Genomic DNA, 17909 nt, shown 5'->3' on the forward strand with positions numbered 1-17909 from the left:
AGATTAATGACGTCACAGAACCTACTTAAATGCAGACAGGTGGGCTTCTAGCTCATTATGCCACATTTGCAATGTAAAAGAGAGTTTTAGGTTTACAGTTTGAGTTATTGATAATAGAAGAAAAATAGTCTGCCCGTGCAGTGTTAAGAGAAGCCTTGTACTGGACAAGATGATCAGAGAGAGCCACAGAACAAATTGTCAAACCAGTTTTCTTGACAAGCCATTCCAGACATCGATCCATTCATTGCTCTCATAGCCCGCAATTTACGAGTATATCAAGGAGAGGAATAAGAGGAAGGAACCAGTCTACACTTGACAGGTGTCTAGTCATCTAAATTGTAGGTAATTGCTGCATTGTATAAAGAAATAATTTCTTCAGGGCAGGAAAGGTTTATAGAAGATGTGAGTACAGAATTACAGATATAATCTGTGAAAGATGACAAATTGATAGATTGTATATTACAATGGGATATCTGTTTTTTGCTACAACACTTAAAAATATAGCAGCAGAAACTAAATGTAATGAGCTTATGATCAGAAAAAACATCCAAATTTCCCAACACAGAACAATTGTTTATCCCAGAGGAATATACCAAATCCAAAGTGTGGCCATGAGAGTGAGCAGGAAAATGTACATGCTGATTGAAATCTAAACAATCAAGTATAGACATAATCTCATGAGAAGCAGTTGTGTTAGTGTCAACATGGATATTGAAATCTCCCAACATGATCACTGTTTTATGTGATGCACAGGCTAGAGTAAGCAATTCACTGAGGTCAGAAAGAAAGCTTGGGTGTCTATTAGGTGGTCTATAGATTAGAATTACTAGCAATGGGGTATGCCCTAATCGTCTAATACAGAGATATTCAAATGATAGGGATTAGCAAGGAAGGTGTAACACTCTGGTGTCATCAGGATGAGTTCCATGTAATCATTTGCTATTTGCAAATATCAGTTAAGAAGATTATGTCCAAGTTATTGTCAATAATAACATCTCTGTGCATATTGCCTTTACCATTCAATGAGCGAACATTTAAAAGAGCGCCAGTATTACATGGGGACTGACTCAAGTCTGTCTGGGGTTAGTAGCGAGCCAACATTAACTCCATAGTAAGAAGTGCATGATGAAGACAATATGAGGTTACAGCAGGATGAGCAGATAGACGGAATCGAAGTAGGAGATGAGTAATGTAAATTCCAATGACATTTCACAGAACGGTGAACATAGCACTTACATCTAGTTATCCCAAGCTGTTTACAATAATCATAAACAACAGTGTCTAATCGGGAATAGCAGTTAAGACCACATAGCTGCAATTAGGTGTATTCATGCTCCATATCCATAGAGACATCTACTAGTATGACTAGCAAAGTGAGGCTAATAAAGCTCACTGCTAGACATTTGGAGTTCATATAAGGCATGGCGGAGATCAGTGGAGAACAAGAACCAACTACACAAAGACACAACCTACAATATGTTGTACCAAGTTAGCCATGACCAGACAAACAGATAACACCCAAACACAACCAAGGAGAAAGTGTAGACTATCTCATTAGCTGAGGAAATAACACCTCAGACACAGATTAATGAGAGAGGAGACTCACCAGCTAAACCAGTGGGGATAAACAGTGGTCAGAGAGCTCGCCGATGGTGTGTGAGGCAGTGCATGTGGTAAAGAGTCCAGGGTATGTGGGGAATTCCATTTAGAGATATATTCCAGAATGATCTGGTGAAGTCCAAATATGGTCAACAGTGCACAAATAGTTCAATAAAGTCCAGAAAGCAAGTTAGCAACCGTGAAGACTCCAAGAGAGCAAAGTTCCAAATACAGTCAGCAGTGATCTAAAGTTCATAGAATCCAAAAGTGAGCAGAGTTCAAAAAAGTTGTACAGTTGGAGAAGGCAGAGATAACAGTATAATAATCAAAATGACAAACAAAATCAAAACAACGAACAAAACACAAGAACAACACAGGAACACCTGTGAGAAGCGGCAGCCAAATGCACACAGCGTACTCTCAAGTGACACACTCGTCAAAAGGGTTCAAATACTGATATCAGTTCTTTCCCACTCTGTTCAATTTCTGTATTCAAGATATAGAAAATATGAGAGGAACATAGTCTTTGTGAAGGAATTCCTTTGACTTTTGCTAAGAAACAGAAAACAAGATACTGTCCTTTACTATTGAAGCCTATTCTTTCTTCCCAGAATCCAATTTGGGTTGGCTCGCCATCAAACCAAGCTCAAAATCCAGTTGGACAAAAAACCTGACCATGTCCGAATATCCACTATTTGGTTACACAAAGACGTGATAAACCCATCGACTGTCATAAGTACAAAGTTATAGTTTATCTTACCAAATTATCTTCTCTCTCAACTGTTTTGAAGTGTTTTAAGGACTATTCTCGAAGTTATATTCACTATATTATATCCATCTGCACGTTTAGCTTTCAGCTATCGTTTCTCCCGTTCGCTCTATCCTCTGACCTCTGCAGTCTGCACACCTGTTAGCTCAACGAGTGGGTGGGGCTAAATAATATACATTCTGATTGGTCAGGACATTATCACACTCAAAAACTGAGACACTCAATTATTTCTGTTACGTGTATATAATCTGTAATGTTGTATTCAAACATGTTGTGGCAGCGAGGGCATGGTCAAGCGCCCGTCCGGGAGAGAAAAGCGGTAAGGGCGCTCACACCTGAGCTAAATTATGTCTAACACCTGTCTCTAATTGCAGTAGCGTGAGGAGAGCAGATAAAAAGCCAGCAGCCACAGAGCATGGGAAGAGAGCCTGACACAAAGCAAAGAATAGTTGTGTGTGATACAAGCAAATTAACTGTAATAATAAAGCTTACCCCTTAAGCTGACATCTGTTTCCGTCCCTTCCTTGGTCCGCTTCACACTGGTGCCGAAACCCGGGAATAGAAGGAACATCTTTTTTTCCAAGTTATGGAGCAGAGTCGCCCCATAGAGTCCTCCCAGCTGGCGGAAGTCCTCCAGTCCCTCGCTACTCTCCATCAGGGACACCAACAGGCTCTGGTGGAGCTCCGACAGGACCAGGATCGCCAGTTCTTTGAAATAATGCGGGCTCAAGCAGAAGACCGGCTGGCCATCCGGAGCCTCCTCAGCCAGGAGGCTGCTCCAGACGCAGCCGCGACCCCGGACCCCCGCGCCACACTGCCCCCACCCTTGCTACAGATGATGGGGCCAGCAGATGATCCAGAGGTGTTCCTGGACCTCTTTGAACGCACAGCGGAAATTTGGGGTTGGCCGCGTGACCAGTGGGCAGCCCGCCTCGTCCCTCTCTTGTCCGGGGATGCACAGCTCGCGGCACAACAGCTTCCGGCAGCAAGCCTCCTGGCTTATACCGACCTGAGGAGAGCCATCCTGCAACGGGTTGGTCGGAGTCCGGAAGAAAGTCGCCAGCTCTTCCGGGCCTTGAAACTGGATAAATACGACCGCCCGCTTATGCGTTCAGCCCAGCGGCTCCGTGATGCCTGTCGGAGGTGGCTGTTGGCGGAGGACCGCGACGCCGAGGAGCTGGTCGATCAGGTGGTACTGGAGCAGTTTGTCCAGGGCTTGCCCCGGAAAACGGCGGAGTGGGTCCAGTGCCACCGCCCGGCGTCGCTGGAGGAAGCCGTACGGCTCGCGGAGGACCACATGGCGGCGATTCCCAGGGCGGATGAGCCCTCTCTCTCTCTCTCCTTCCCTGTGTCTTCCCCTGTTTTTCTCACCTCCCCTCTTCCCTCTCGCTCTGCTCTCTCCCCAGGGTCCGTTCCTGCCCCGCAGGCTGGAGGATTCACGAGACCAGCTTCCCGGCCGTGGGAAAACCCGCCTACCCCTTCCCCGCCCTTCAGCCGCCTCCTCCTCAGGTGGGGCGCCCGCCAGCACGGGTGCGGCCGTGGCGCCTGGGCCAGTCTGCTGGAGGTGCGGAGACCCGACCACTTCCGGGATCAGTGTCCGCTGATGGAAATAGGGACGGTGGTGCGGTCTCCGACTTCCCGCAGGCTGCCCCGATCGGGCTGGAGCGCACTGTGTTCGGTAAGGATCCAGGGGGTACATACCAAGCATTGTTGGATACCGGCTGTAACCAGACCACCATCCACCAACACTTGGTTCAACCCGGGGCTTTGGGTGTAGCTAAACTGGTGAGGGTGAGGTGTGTGCATGGGGATGTTCACAAGTATCCCATGGTGACCTTGGCGATTAAATTCAGGGGAAAAAGCCATAGTGTGGAGGCAGCGGTTAGTTCCCGCCTCACCCATCCGCTAATCTTGGGTACCGATTGGCCGAATTTTAAAGATATTTTAGAGGGTATTTGTGCGGATGGGTCCTGCATAAAGAGGTGTGCGGTGTGCGATGCTTTGGCAGGGGAGGCGGAGCCGAGGCCGTCCTCGGCTGCTCTGAATAACGAGGGAAGGGGCGAGGTGGCCGCCCCTCCTCTCAGGGAATTCCCTGAGGGGGACTTTCCTCTGGAGCAGTCACGGGACGAATCCCTTAAACATGCTCTTGACCAAGTGAGAGTAATTGATGGTCAACAGCTCCGGCCGGGCATCGCCATTTCATACCCATATTTTGCCATGATTAGAGATCGGTTATATAGAGTGACGCAGGATGCTCAAACAAAGGAGGAAGTAACGCAATTGTTGATTCCACGGAGCCGCCGGGAAATGGTCTTCCAGGCGGCTCACTATAATCCTATGGCCGGTCACCTAGGGGAACGGAAAACACTTCTCCGCCTAATAGCCCGCTTCTATTGGCCGGGCATTGGCGGTGACGCCCGCGAGGTGGTGTGCGGCGTGCCGTGAAGGTCAGCTGGTAAACCCACCGCCACCCCAAAAGCGCCATTGCGCTCTCTACCATTAATCGAGGTCCCCTTCGAAAGAATTGGGATGGACCTCGCCGGGCCATTAGAACGGTCAGCACGGGACATCGCCGTGTTAGTCCTAGTGGATTACGCGACGCGATATCCGGAAGTAGTGCCTCTGAGCAACATCTCAGCACGTAGTGTTGCAGGGGCACTCTTCAAGATAATCTCCCGGTGGGGATTCGAAAGAAATCCTCACCGATCAAGGCACGACTTTTATGTCACGAAAACTTCGCGAACTTTACGAGCTCTTGGGCATTAAATCGATTCAGCACTAGCGCTTACCACCCGCAGACTGATGGCCTAGTGGAGCGATTTAATAAAACGCTCAAGAACATGATTCAGTAAATTGCATACACGATGACGCTAGAAATTGGGATAAGTGGCTAGACCCCTGTTGTTTGCAGTACGAGAGGTCCCACAAGCCTCCACAGGGTTCTCCCCGTTTGAGCTACTGTACGGGCGACGCCCCTGCGGTGTCCTTGATGTCATCCATGGCGTGGGAGGAGGACCTTCTAATAGCAAAAATGAAATTCAGTTCGTTCTTGATCTTAGAGCAAAACTCCACACACTGGGGCTGACTAACACAGGAGAATTTGCTCCAAGCTCAAGAACGCCAATGCCGGCTGTATGACAGGGGTGCTCGGCTACGGAATTTGCACCGGAGATAAGGTACTCATATTACTCCCAACATCGAGCTCTAAATTACTCGCCAAGTGGCAAGGACCCTTTGAGGTCACACGACGGGTAGGGGATCTCGATTATGAAGTTAAACGTACCGATAGAGGGGGCGCACGTCAAATTTATCACCTCAACCTCCTGAAATTATGGAGCGAGGAGGCGGCCTCTGTGATGTTGGCCACGGTAGTTCCGGAGAGGGCGGAGCTCGGACCGGAGGTAAACAAAAACTACAATCTTAACACTCCGGTTACTTGTGGAGACCAACTCTCACCGTGGCAACTCACAGAAGTTTCTGGATTACAAAAGGAATTTGCGGATGTGTTTTCCCCTCTACCGGGCCGTACAACCATCATACAGCACCACATCGAGACCGAGCCGGGCGCGGTGGTGCGTTGCCGCTCCATCGCTATCCGAACATAAAAAGAAAATAGTACGGGAGGATATTAGATGCAATGCTTGATATGGGCGTAATAGAGGAATCCCACAGTGATTGGTCCAGCCCGGTTGTTCTTGTTCCCAAGAGTGATGGGTCTGTTCGATTCTGTGTGGATTACAGAAAAGTCAACGCGGTGTCTAAATTTGACGCGTACCCAATGCCCCGTGTTGATGAACTGCTCGATCGGTTAGGTACTGCTCGATTTTATTCGACCTTGGATTTAACAAAGGGTTATTGGCAGATCCCCTTGACACCAATGTCCCTTGAGAAAACAGCCTTCACTACGCCGTTTGGATTACACCAATTTGTGACGCTTCCTTTCGGTTTGTTTGGGGCTCCGGCCACGTTTCAGCGACTCATGGATCGGATCCTCAGACCGCACACCGCGTACGCCGCTGCCTATTTAGATGATATTATCATTTATAGCAATGATTGGCAGCGGCACATGCAACATCTGAGGGCCGTCCTGAGATCACTGCGGCGGGCGGGCTCACAGCAAACCCTAAGAAGTGCTGATTGAGCGTGTGGAGGTACGGTATCTGGGATTCCACTTGGGTCATGGCCAGGTGCGTCCCCAAATTGATAAGACCACTGGCGATTGCGACTTGCCCTAGACCTAAGACCAAAAAGGGGGTGAGGCAGTTCCTGGGGCTGGCTGGCTATTACAGAAGATTTGTGCCTAATTATTCGGACGTCACCAGCCCGCTGACTGACCTCACTAAAAAGGGGGCTCCAAATCCGGTCCAATGGTCAGAGCAGTGCCAACAGGCGTTTACACAGATTAAAGCTGCACTTTGTGGGGGGCCGCTTTTGCATGCACCTGACTTCTCTCTCCCTTTTGTTTTGCAGACGGACGCTTCAGACAGAGGGCTGGGGGCCGTACTCTCGCAGGTGGTGGAGGGAGAGGAGCGCCCGGTCCTGTACATTAGCCGGAAGCTCTCCTTAAGGGAGACTAAGTACAGAACCGTAGAGGAGTGTCTGGCCATCAAGTGGGCAGTCCTCACCCTCCGATACTACCTGCTGGGGCGGGCCTTGACCCTCTGCTCGGATCATGCCCCACTGCAGTGGCTCCACCGCATGAAAGATACTAACGCCCGGATCACCCGTTGGTATCTGGTCCTCCAGCCTTTTAAGTTCAAGGTGGTCCACAGACCGGGGGTGCAGATGGCTGCCGCTGACTTCCTCTCCAGAAATGGGGGGGGAGTGGTAGGCAGGCCGGATGATGCCCCGGCCTGTGTCGGGCGGTGGGGGTATGTGGCAGCGGGGCATGGTCAAGCGCCCGTCCGGGAGAGAAAAAGCGGTAAGGGCGCGCTCACACCTGAGCTAAATTATGTCTAACACCTGTCTCTAATTGCAGTAGCGTGAGGAGAGCGGATAAAAAGCCAGCAGCCACAGAGCATGGGAAGAGAGCCTGACACAAAGCAAAGAATAGTTGTGTGTGATACAAGCAAATTAACTGTAATAATAAAGCTTACCCCTTAAGCTGACATCTGTTTCCGTCCCTTCCTTGGTCTGCTTCACACGTCATCAATTATTACATTTCAAATTTAATTCCCCAAATATCATAAATTTACATGAATGAATATAAATATTGTACATTAATTTACCTCAGTAAAAAGTTTATTTACCCCCCCCCCCCAACAGTGCACGTCCTGTTTATAATGGCTTTCAAGATTTCACACATTGTGCACTGGGGATGTTACAGGTATGGCATTCAGATTTTCAAAACCACCTAACACACTCACAATGGCTGTTTAATCTTTGGAACAAGGATTGTACAACATGTTCCATGGGATTACCAAATTGTGGATAGGTTAGTATCTTAGGTTTCTCTCTTTGTTGAGTAGATCGTTGGGGTAAGTTACTTGAAAAATGTTCCTCTTTCATTTCTGTCATCTGATTATACTCAACAAACTCCTCTTCAATATTACTTCCATTAATGTAAGATTCCTCCACTGTCAACCAGAGTTAATTCAGGTTCGCTCATTCCAGGACCTTCTGTAACATGAGGTAGGAATCCCATTTGAGCGACAGCAGGTAAGCGTTCTGCTGCATTTACATTTACATTACATTTATTTATTTGGCAGACACTTTTATCCAAAGCGACTTACAAAGAGTTGATCACAAATAGGTATTTCTCTGGAGCGTTAACAGGTAAGTTATCGTTTTGCTCCATCAAGATTTCAGCATCTAATAAAGATGAATCAGCAGACTCAGTATTGGGAGGTTTCTCCTTCGGGTCACTTTGCTTAAATACATCATGAACAGTGGTAAATCTTGTATCCAAGACTGGATGATTTCCACATACTGCCTCAGAAACTGAGTTTAGATCATCAGAGTCTTGTACACCAGGATTCAGCCGAGTCCTGGGCCTTGGGGTAGAGGTTTTTACAACAGGATCTGAACTCACAGAAACTGGTAGGAACCCACAGGGAAGTAAAAGATCACTATGGAGTGTACGTGGACCATCATTTGTCTCTGGACGGAGAGTGTAAACTTGTAAGTTGTCTGCTTGTTTCACAACTACATAAACTTCAGACTCCCATCTATCTGCTAGCTTGTGTTTCCCACAAATGCAGATGTTTTTTTTAGAACACAGTCTCCTACTTCCAAGGAAGAGTTGATAACATGTTTGTCAAACATAGTTTTGTACCTTTCGTGCATTTCGCGAAGCAACATCATAACTCTCTTTTAAAATAAGATGTTGAATGTATTGCAAATGAAATGTCTGTGAATTATCTATACCAGGCGATCCGAAAACAAGATCAACAGGCAAGCGGTGTTGGTACCTAAACATCAACTCATACGGAGAATAGCCTGTGACTTCATGCTTAGTGCAATTGCACGCATGGAACAATGGCTTGACAAAATCCTTCCAATGGCTTTTTTCTTTGTCTTCTATTGTTCCCAGTATATTAAATACTGTTGAAACGTTCTACAGGGTTTCCCCTAAGATTATATGGAGTTGTTCGGATTTTCTGAATTCCAGCTATGGCACAAAGTTCCTTGATGTATGTGACTCGAAGTCTGGACCCTGGTCATTATGAAGGTGTCCTGGGAAACCGTAATGCATGATAAAGTGATCTGAGAGACATTTTGCAACTGTTCTAACTTTTTGCTTATGGCCACAGCATACTTAGTGAAGAAATATGTAATCACTAGTATATCCCTGGTACTGCTCCTATTAGGCTCAAGTGAAAGCCCATGCAGACAAGCTCTAAGGGTCTAATGGCTTGAATGTTAACTAAAGGTGCACTCTTCTGAGGCAAAGCTTTTCTGCATACACAATGACCACATGTCTTCACTTTTTGTTCTACTTCAGTTCCCATCTATGGCCAATAAAATCTGGAATGGACCAGATCCAGGGTCCTTTCCATGCCCATGTGGCCCATTTGGTCATGTAAGCTACTCACAGCAAAAGCTCATTATTTTGTCATCTGTAGAGAACTCCATCCCTCAAACCAAAACAGTCCCATTCTCGTAAGTAGAAAGAGAGATCAGAAAGGTCCTTCCTTAATGTAGCTGGATGTTTCTCACTCAACTCCAGGTGTACTATATCCACACGACTGACTGGATCAGATTTCTCTTTTTCAACTAAATATTCCTTCTACAATTGGTGTACAGCAGGTAACCCACTGAAGCTCTTTTCCTGCTCATAACAATCTGGCACCACATTTGGATTGAGAGCAAGGGACTAAACCAAGATAACACATGGTTAACAAATTCTTATCATAGATGTCTCTAACTACATCATCACCAGTATTACAGAATTGCTCTGCACCTGTCATATGGTACTGTATACATTTTTGGACCCTCTTGTACTATTTTAATGACAAATAGTCTTCCATCTACTCCTCTTGTGGTTGCCTTGACAAGCTATCGGCATCATCATTTTGCTTAACAGCCCTATATTGAAGTTTGAACGAGAACATGGAAAGAGCAGCAAGCAACCTGAAGCCAGTAGTGTCTAGCTTGTCTGTAGTCAGAAGGTAAGTCAAAGGATTACTATCTGGCTGCCATAAAGATAATCATGAAACTTCTCAGTTACTGCCCATTTAAGGGCAAGAAACTCAAATTTATGTGCTGAATAATGGGATTCAATACATGATAAGCCTCTATTAGCAAATGCAATAGCATGCATTTTCCCATCCTGCTCCTGATACAACGCAGCTCCCAGTCCTGTGGTGCTGGTATCTGAATGAAGGATATTATTAAGAATGGGAGTAGCAAAACCCAAGACAGGGGCTATAATAAGCTTATTAATGATAGTTTCAAACGCTTGCTAAAAAAGAGGCATCCATCAACCTCCAAAAGGCTCTTGGGGATTGTACTAGTATTGACCCTTTTTTAATCTTCTTGTTCTTCTCTATATTCAGAGGTTAGGTCATTCAGTGGCATTACTATTTGTGAGTAATCCTTGATAAACCTACAGTAGTAGCCTGAAAAACCTAAGAATAACCTTTACTCTTTAATGTTCTTTGGACATGACCAAGTTTTTATAGCCTTAATGTTTTCAGGATCCGTTTCCACTCCATGCTCCGACACAATGTGCCCCAATTTCTTGATGAAGAACCGACACTTGAGTTTTAACTCATACTCTTTTAGACAAGTTAGAACATGTAGCAACAATCGCTCATGCTCCTCTAGGGTTCGGAGAATACGATCAGGTCGTCCATGTACACAAGCACTTTCTTTATGTCTTACCTTACTTTATTCCTTTATGCACTTCCTTTAATGTCTCTCATACACTTTTCCATTAGCCTTTGCAATGTGCATGGTGCATTGGTTATCCCCTGTTATCCCCCACATCACCCTGTTTACTTGGCTTCCATTCTGTCACAGGAACTTTACAAACCTCTGTCTGCAGGTTTGATTTCTTTGGGACCTCAGCTTTAGTGGTAATATTCGCCAGCTGAATCTTGAGGGTCTGTTTTCTTAACTCTTTGGCCTCTGTTGCAAATTACAAAATTTTAGGGGCTGTTGATCTTTCTTGACCATGTAGATCAGATACTGTAGGATCTTTCAGAATAAGATCTACACTGGAGAGCCAAATTTCATTATCTGCTTTACTAGGCCGCATTTTTCCAGAGTCTCATAGGTGCAGGCAACTGGGCAATAGCTTCTCCACTCCTCACTACATGTTCAACCACCAACCTCTGAATTTCAGGTGGGTTAAGGATTTCAGCAGTGGTAAGAACTGAAGGTTTATTCACATAAGAAGCAATAGGCTTTGATTGCTGGCTTTCTGCATGACATGGTTGAGCTGAAACTGTTGCTGTCTCAACCTCAGGCAATTTCTGCCACCTCTGTGAAAAATCACTCTCAAAGTCATGGGGTTTTGATGCCATAAGATAGACTTTATTATCAGAGATAAAAAGTTGAGTTGCTCTGCAGAGCAACTACAGAATCTGGGTTTGCACCCACTTAAATACATATGATCTACCAAGGCGTGGCTAATACATTCCACACGTCACCACCATCCATCACATTTCCAGTCTGTTGTTTCTCAAGTGAACAGAAAATGTCCATGGAGGGGTCTCGCCATATATTTTCTATAGTGTCAAAACCGGAAACTCAGTTTACCATATGTGAGGGGCCTCACATTCCAACACAGACACAGATACATGCTTGACCACCAGAAACAATTGTAGAATAAAATGGCTATATTTACATTGATTATACTTGATTCATTTATATTCAACTATTTAAAAATATTTCACTCCATATGGTTCATTAGGACTTTCATCAGCAGATTTCAGAGCTGGTGCATACTGGAAGGACTGCTGCACTCATTTACATCAGCATTTCACTCAGCATTACTTTGAAATTTGCCCCAATAAGTATACCTATTCTTTCAGCCCTTTGAGGTAAGACCTAGTGGCACTACTTCCCAAGTGTTGGATATAAACACTAGATAAAGATCTCACTACATATGTGACATTTGGATTATTGGGCAGTGGATAAGTGTATGGCAAAAGGGACCCAAAGGACTGTAAAGACTGTCCACTGTTGAACTCAATTATCAAATTGTGATGAAGCACATATTCAGGGAATTTTTACTAATTTAGCAACAGAAGCATATTTCTAGAGAATTTCAATTAATTCTTCATCATCTTCCATTCTGATTATCCCACTGACTATGACAGAATTTGGTATTTTTATGCCTTTTTCGTTGACTATGCTTATTTAAATTTTTTTTGTAATGGTTTATGGCCCTAATCGATCGTGTATCGATCATGTTTCAAAAGTTTAGCTGTCAGCTCTCAGCAATGCAACACCTCTCCTGACTGCTTGCTTGCCATTTTTGGTGATTGTAGGTGAAAATGGGGGGTCCTACAGAGCCCCCCTTCTATGCCCATGTTTAAGAGGGTGCTACAGAGCCCCAAAGCATGCCCCCCAAAACTTGTTTTTAACTTAGGAAGAGTTCCGAAATCAATATTTGGTGGAATTACCCTGATATTTAATCACAGCTTTCAAGTGTCTTTGCAGGTTTTCCACCAGTCTTTCACATTGCTGTTGGGTGAATTGAATTCTTTAATTCTCTTAATTTTTTCCAGAGCTGTATATTGCACTGTAAAAAAAGCGAATGCCTGCTTGGCCCCTGATGATTGCTGCTTGCAGTTATATTTAGAGGCCAAGCGTCGAAGAGGCTGTAGCCCCTATTTTATCCATTAGTTTTCTTTTTCTAAAAAGGGCCCAAGCACTGAAAGTGTACCACTGAAAGTGAAGTCACGGACTTCAATTACCATGTCTCTGTGTATTTAAACCCTGCTGTTCCTCCATTCCTCTGTCGATCGTTGCTTGTTTGTAGATGCCTGGATGCTTATGTTTTTCCCTGCTCACTCAGTTCATGTACCCTTTGAATATTTTCGTGTTTTTGGTTTCAGTTTTCCCATCGTGGATGTTTCCTTTGTTCCTGTCTGTCTTGTTTTCACTTTTGATTAATAAAACCCGCGTTTAGGTCCTCACTCCTCGTCTGCCTCCTCCTGCTAATGTTACAGAAAGTGCATAGGCCTTATTGTTCTTCTAAGGATTATTATTAGGTCCCAACCACTGAAAGTCCTATTGTTCTTCGAAGGATTACTTTTCTTCTTCTTTTCATCGCTTTCGTGCATTTGGCGTACTTAATATGGGTGAAAACTCTAGAGTCGTTGGCCATTAGGTCTGGGCAAAGATGGGGGGGGGGATGCAGCCCCCCTTCATGCCCCCCCTCTGTAGCACCCTCTTAAACATGGGCATAGAAGGGGGGCTGTGAACCCCCATTATCACCTACAATCACCAAAATTGGTACATATATAGTTCTTTCATACTTACAGTCGTTAGCTATGCCCAACAGGAAGTTGGCCATTTTAGATTTCTAAAAATTCCAGGCTCTGAATTTTTAAATACTCCTATGGGATTCGTGACTGGCATCCAATTTTTGTCATGCCAATCGTACCAAGACCAGACTAAATTGCGAACCAATGTTTTATTTTTTTAATGGTGTTGCCATGGTGAAACAATAAATTTATGACAAAAAATGGGAAACAGGAAGTGCCTTATATATTCTGTATGCATTGTATGATTTTTATGAAAATTCAGCCGTATGTTTGGCAATGGGGGCTGATCACATTGATGTGGATATTATGGGTCACGGTAATAGTGCCACCAACTAGCAGCAGGTAGTATGGCACTTTTAACTTTGAAATATCCCTCTTGTGTTTACATGAATTGCTTCAAAATTGTTTAGAATAATGTCAAGACACTGCTGATGTAAAATTGTAAAGGAATATTTGATATCCTAAACCTATGGTTGCCATATCACATTAATTGTTATTATTCTTTTCTTCCTATTTTTGGGTGTTTTTGAGGCACTTGACATGCTTAAAATTTCTTGAAATTTTGCACACACATCAGTCATCAGCCATTAGGACTGGGCAAAAGTTCACACATTGGCATGCTGAATCTCCACCATATTGAAATGTATAACAAAAATTAGATATATTTTTAATACATTGTCTGATTTCAGTGAAAATTGGTATGCATCAACATCATATCCAAATGCTTCGAAAAGCAGTTTGGAGACAGTGCCACCTATAGTTCAAAGGATAACCTACAATTGTATGCTGACTCTACCCTCAGGAAGCCTCTTTGCCACTCAAGGGATATGTCAACTGAGTGTACCAGTGTGTTAAAACTGGTTTATAATTTCAATGGTCGTTAGTTAGATTCCTACTTGGACCAGTGTTAGAGATGATATTATATTGTACTGGACGTCTTTGTATTGTGCTTATTTATGTTTTAATTTGGAATGCCCAATTCCCAATGTGCTCCAAGTCCTCATGGTGGCGTAGTGACTCTGAGACCGTCAATCCGCACATCTTATCACGTGGCTTGTTGAGCGTGTTACCACGGAGACCAAGCGCATGTGGAGTCTTCATGCTATTCTCCGCGGCATCCATGCACAACTCACCACACCGAGAGCAAGAACCACATTATAGTGACCACAAGGAGGTTACCCTATGTGACCCTAGCAACCCTTGTGAAAAAAAAATATGCTAAGTATACTTGAAGCCAGACTAATTTAAGTAAGCTTCAATTGTGTTAAATTAGTTAACTTGAAGAGTGCTATTTTGAAACAACTAATTTTGTACTAAGTATATTTTAGTTTTTGTCAAGTTGTGTGTGTTTTTTAACTGACCACAGCTCTGCCCAAACTTGAAAACTGCTTTAACTCTGATGAACGCAAAGGACAACTCAAATCTGTTCACTTTATGATTTTTTATTTCTTCAAGATGGTTTGATAGATTAGGGATGAGACAGAATAGGTTGATAACCTTTAAAATACACAAACCAAAAGCATGAATTAGTTACAAACAAATCACAAATTAGTCACAAATCAATCTCAACACAACTTTCTCAAAGTAATAAATAAATGCTACTGAATCCTCAAACCAAACAAAGTCATTCAGATCAACCTGGGATGTCTAATAATAACAATACCAATCCCGTAATTAAACTTATACAAATGCTTAGAGTAGCGTCACAATAATAAAGTCTTCCTTATTTAATTTAAATTGTATGTTACAACCAAGACACATTTCAAACACATTTTAACCTTATACTGTCCTACCAGTTGCGTCTTTGAGATGATCAGGAGCTGTGGTCATAGTAGCTTTTCCCAGGAACAAGTGAGAGAGAGAGTGAGCCAACTGAGCTCTTCACAAACATTTCAATGCCATGCACTTCCTGTGGGCAGGCAAATATGGTCCCAAGAGCACTTCCCAAAAGTTGGTTCCACCAACTTTTGTTGCACGGTTGCCCCCTGCAGTTTGGGAGTGTTCTGGGAGTGACCTGAATATAGGCTTAGAGTGCTCAGTACACTTGTAACCACGAATTGACAACACCTCCCACTTGACCTCCTGGTTCTTCAACCCAAGGTCACACCAGTACTGTAATGTGTTGGATGTAGTCACTCCATCTTTGATCCTGTTGCTACTGCTGCTCTTCAACTGGAAGCAGGACAACTATCCGTCTGACATCTCTGTGAAGAACCGTTGCAGGTATCTTGGTTGAGTGTGTTTCCATCTTTTTAGTGGCCCTCACAGTTGCGACTGGGTAGCTGGGGAAGGATCGGAGATATACATCCCTCACAATTCCCTTCCTGTCAGTGTTCACGTCAATGACCCTGGCAAGCCTGAACTGACCTCTCAAAGCGTTCTGGTCAGCCAGCCAGATGACATCTCCAATTGCCACGTTTCTATGAGCTGTGTGCCACTTGGTCCGGACAAACAGGTTTGGTCCGGCTAACTGGCTCCATTTCCTCCAGAACCGGTCAACTTCTGTTTGGATGGTTCTTAATCTCTTGTAAGGGTAGCCTTCAAAGTCAAAGGTCCCTGGATCGCCTCTGGGACCAGTTCTTCGAGCAGAAGTGAATTTGGGCTAATGTATTCTACACAGTGTTCCCGGCTCTGAGTCCTGGCATCAATAGGTCGTTCATTGGCGAGGTCGGAAGCCATATAAAGGAAAGTTTGAAACTCACCCCATGTGAAGACTCCATCACCCCCCAGATTGTGCAAAGCCCGCTTCACAGTCCGGACAGCAGCCTCAGCAGCTCCATTTCTGTGAGGTGAGTCCGCTGGATGGATCTTCCAGCTCCATTCTGTGCCATGCTTGGAGCCTTCATCTTCAAGCTTTGATTTTTCCAGTCGGTCCAGAAACAGGTAGAGCTCTTTGAGGGCCGGTCTTGCTCCGACAAAGTTCTTCCCAGGATCCGACCACAATTTCCTTGGATGTCCTCTCAGTGCTGTAAATCTTTGGTAGGCTAACAGGAAGCCTTCAGCTGACTGATCACTGACAAGGTCTGTGTGCATAGCTCTAGACGCCATGCAACAAAAGACGATTCCCCACACTTTGAGTTTCACTTTCTTTCTCACCTCATCCTTCACTTCATACGGTCCAAATAAGTCCACTGTTGTGTACTCAAATGGATTGGCTGGTGTTATTCTCTCCGATGGAAGGTCACTCATGATCTGTTGGCATCTTCGGGCCTTAAGTCTCCTGCATGTCACACAGCTATCAACGATCTTTTGAGCTAGTTTCCGGCCTCTTACCACCCATGCTTTCCTTCTCATCCGGAGAAGTGTGCCTGCAATTTCTTCATGATTTGCCCTGTGGGCTTCTTGAGCTAGAAGAGTGGATACCCATGATGTGCAGGGCAAGACTGGTACTGCAGTTTTCTCTTTATTAAAGATTTGGAATCTTCCTCCACAGAGTAAAAGTCCAGTGCTTTCCTCTCTGACCACAGCAAGCCTGCTGAGTGTGGTGTCTGGCAAGGTTACCTCCATTTGAGCCGAAAGAAGAGATCCCTGAGAGCATCCTCACACTCCATGATGGTAAGTGTAGTTCCCTTGACTCTGGACTTGATCTCAAGAGCTGAAGGAACCTCCCTCCTCTTTGGCTTGCTTCTGGTTGAGGTCTTGGCCAGCATTTCTTTCCACTTTGTGGAAGCTCTCCACACCCAGGCAACGACTCTTATCAACCTGGTTAAACTGCTGAACTTACTGATGTTAAGGATTTTCCTTATTGAAGAACCAGAAGGTGGCCTCCGGACTTGGATTTGGTGCCCTCTTCCACTAAGGTTGCTTTGCAGGTCCTTGTCTTGGTTAGAGGTCGGGGACCTTGGCATTGCAGTGGCAGGTCGAGCATATTGGTCCTGTGCTCGGGTCAGTGCTGCTGTAAAACATTTCCTTTGGAGCTTGTTTATACCTTCTTTAGCATCTGCAGCGACATCTTTGGCTGACTTTGTCCGCCACTCCTCCACAGGTCGTTTCAGAAACTCTGGGCCATTTTGCCACACAGAGTTTTCTTTGAGGTCTTCTGGGGTTGCTCCTCTTGTTGTGAGGTCAGCAATGTTTTGCTCCCCTGGAATCCACCTCCAGTCTTCAACTGATGTGGACTTCTGGATTTCTCCCACTCTGTTTGCAAAAAAGGTCTGGTACCCATAACTGTCCCTTTGGATTGCACCCAGCACAGTTTGACTGTCCAGCAGATGGAGCCAACGTTCCACTTGCATCCGACTGTGCTTTTCAATATATTTTCTGAGTCTCGCAGCAAACACAGCCCCACAGACCTCAGCCTTCACTGCTTCTCCCTTTTGGTCAAGTGGTGTGAGCTTGGCTTTGGACTCAACAAGCCGGACCAGAATGCCTTGCTCAGTCTCCCACCTGAAGTATGCAACAGCTCCATAGCTCTGGTCGCTACCATCTGAGAATGTTATTCCCAAGGGTTCCCCAATACTTCTGACTGGTGTGAGGCTTCTATGGAAGGTAATTTGGTTGAGCGCGTGTATTCCTCAAACAGATGGATGGCTTCTTCTCTAAGTCTCTCAGACAGAGGTGTGTCCCATGTGTCTCGTGTTAGAGTTTTGCCTCCAGCTTCT

This window comes from Xyrauchen texanus, chromosome 46, assembly GCF_025860055.1.
Source record: "Xyrauchen texanus isolate HMW12.3.18 chromosome 46, RBS_HiC_50CHRs, whole genome shotgun sequence".
Taxonomy (NCBI): Eukaryota; Metazoa; Chordata; class Actinopteri; order Cypriniformes; family Catostomidae; genus Xyrauchen; species Xyrauchen texanus.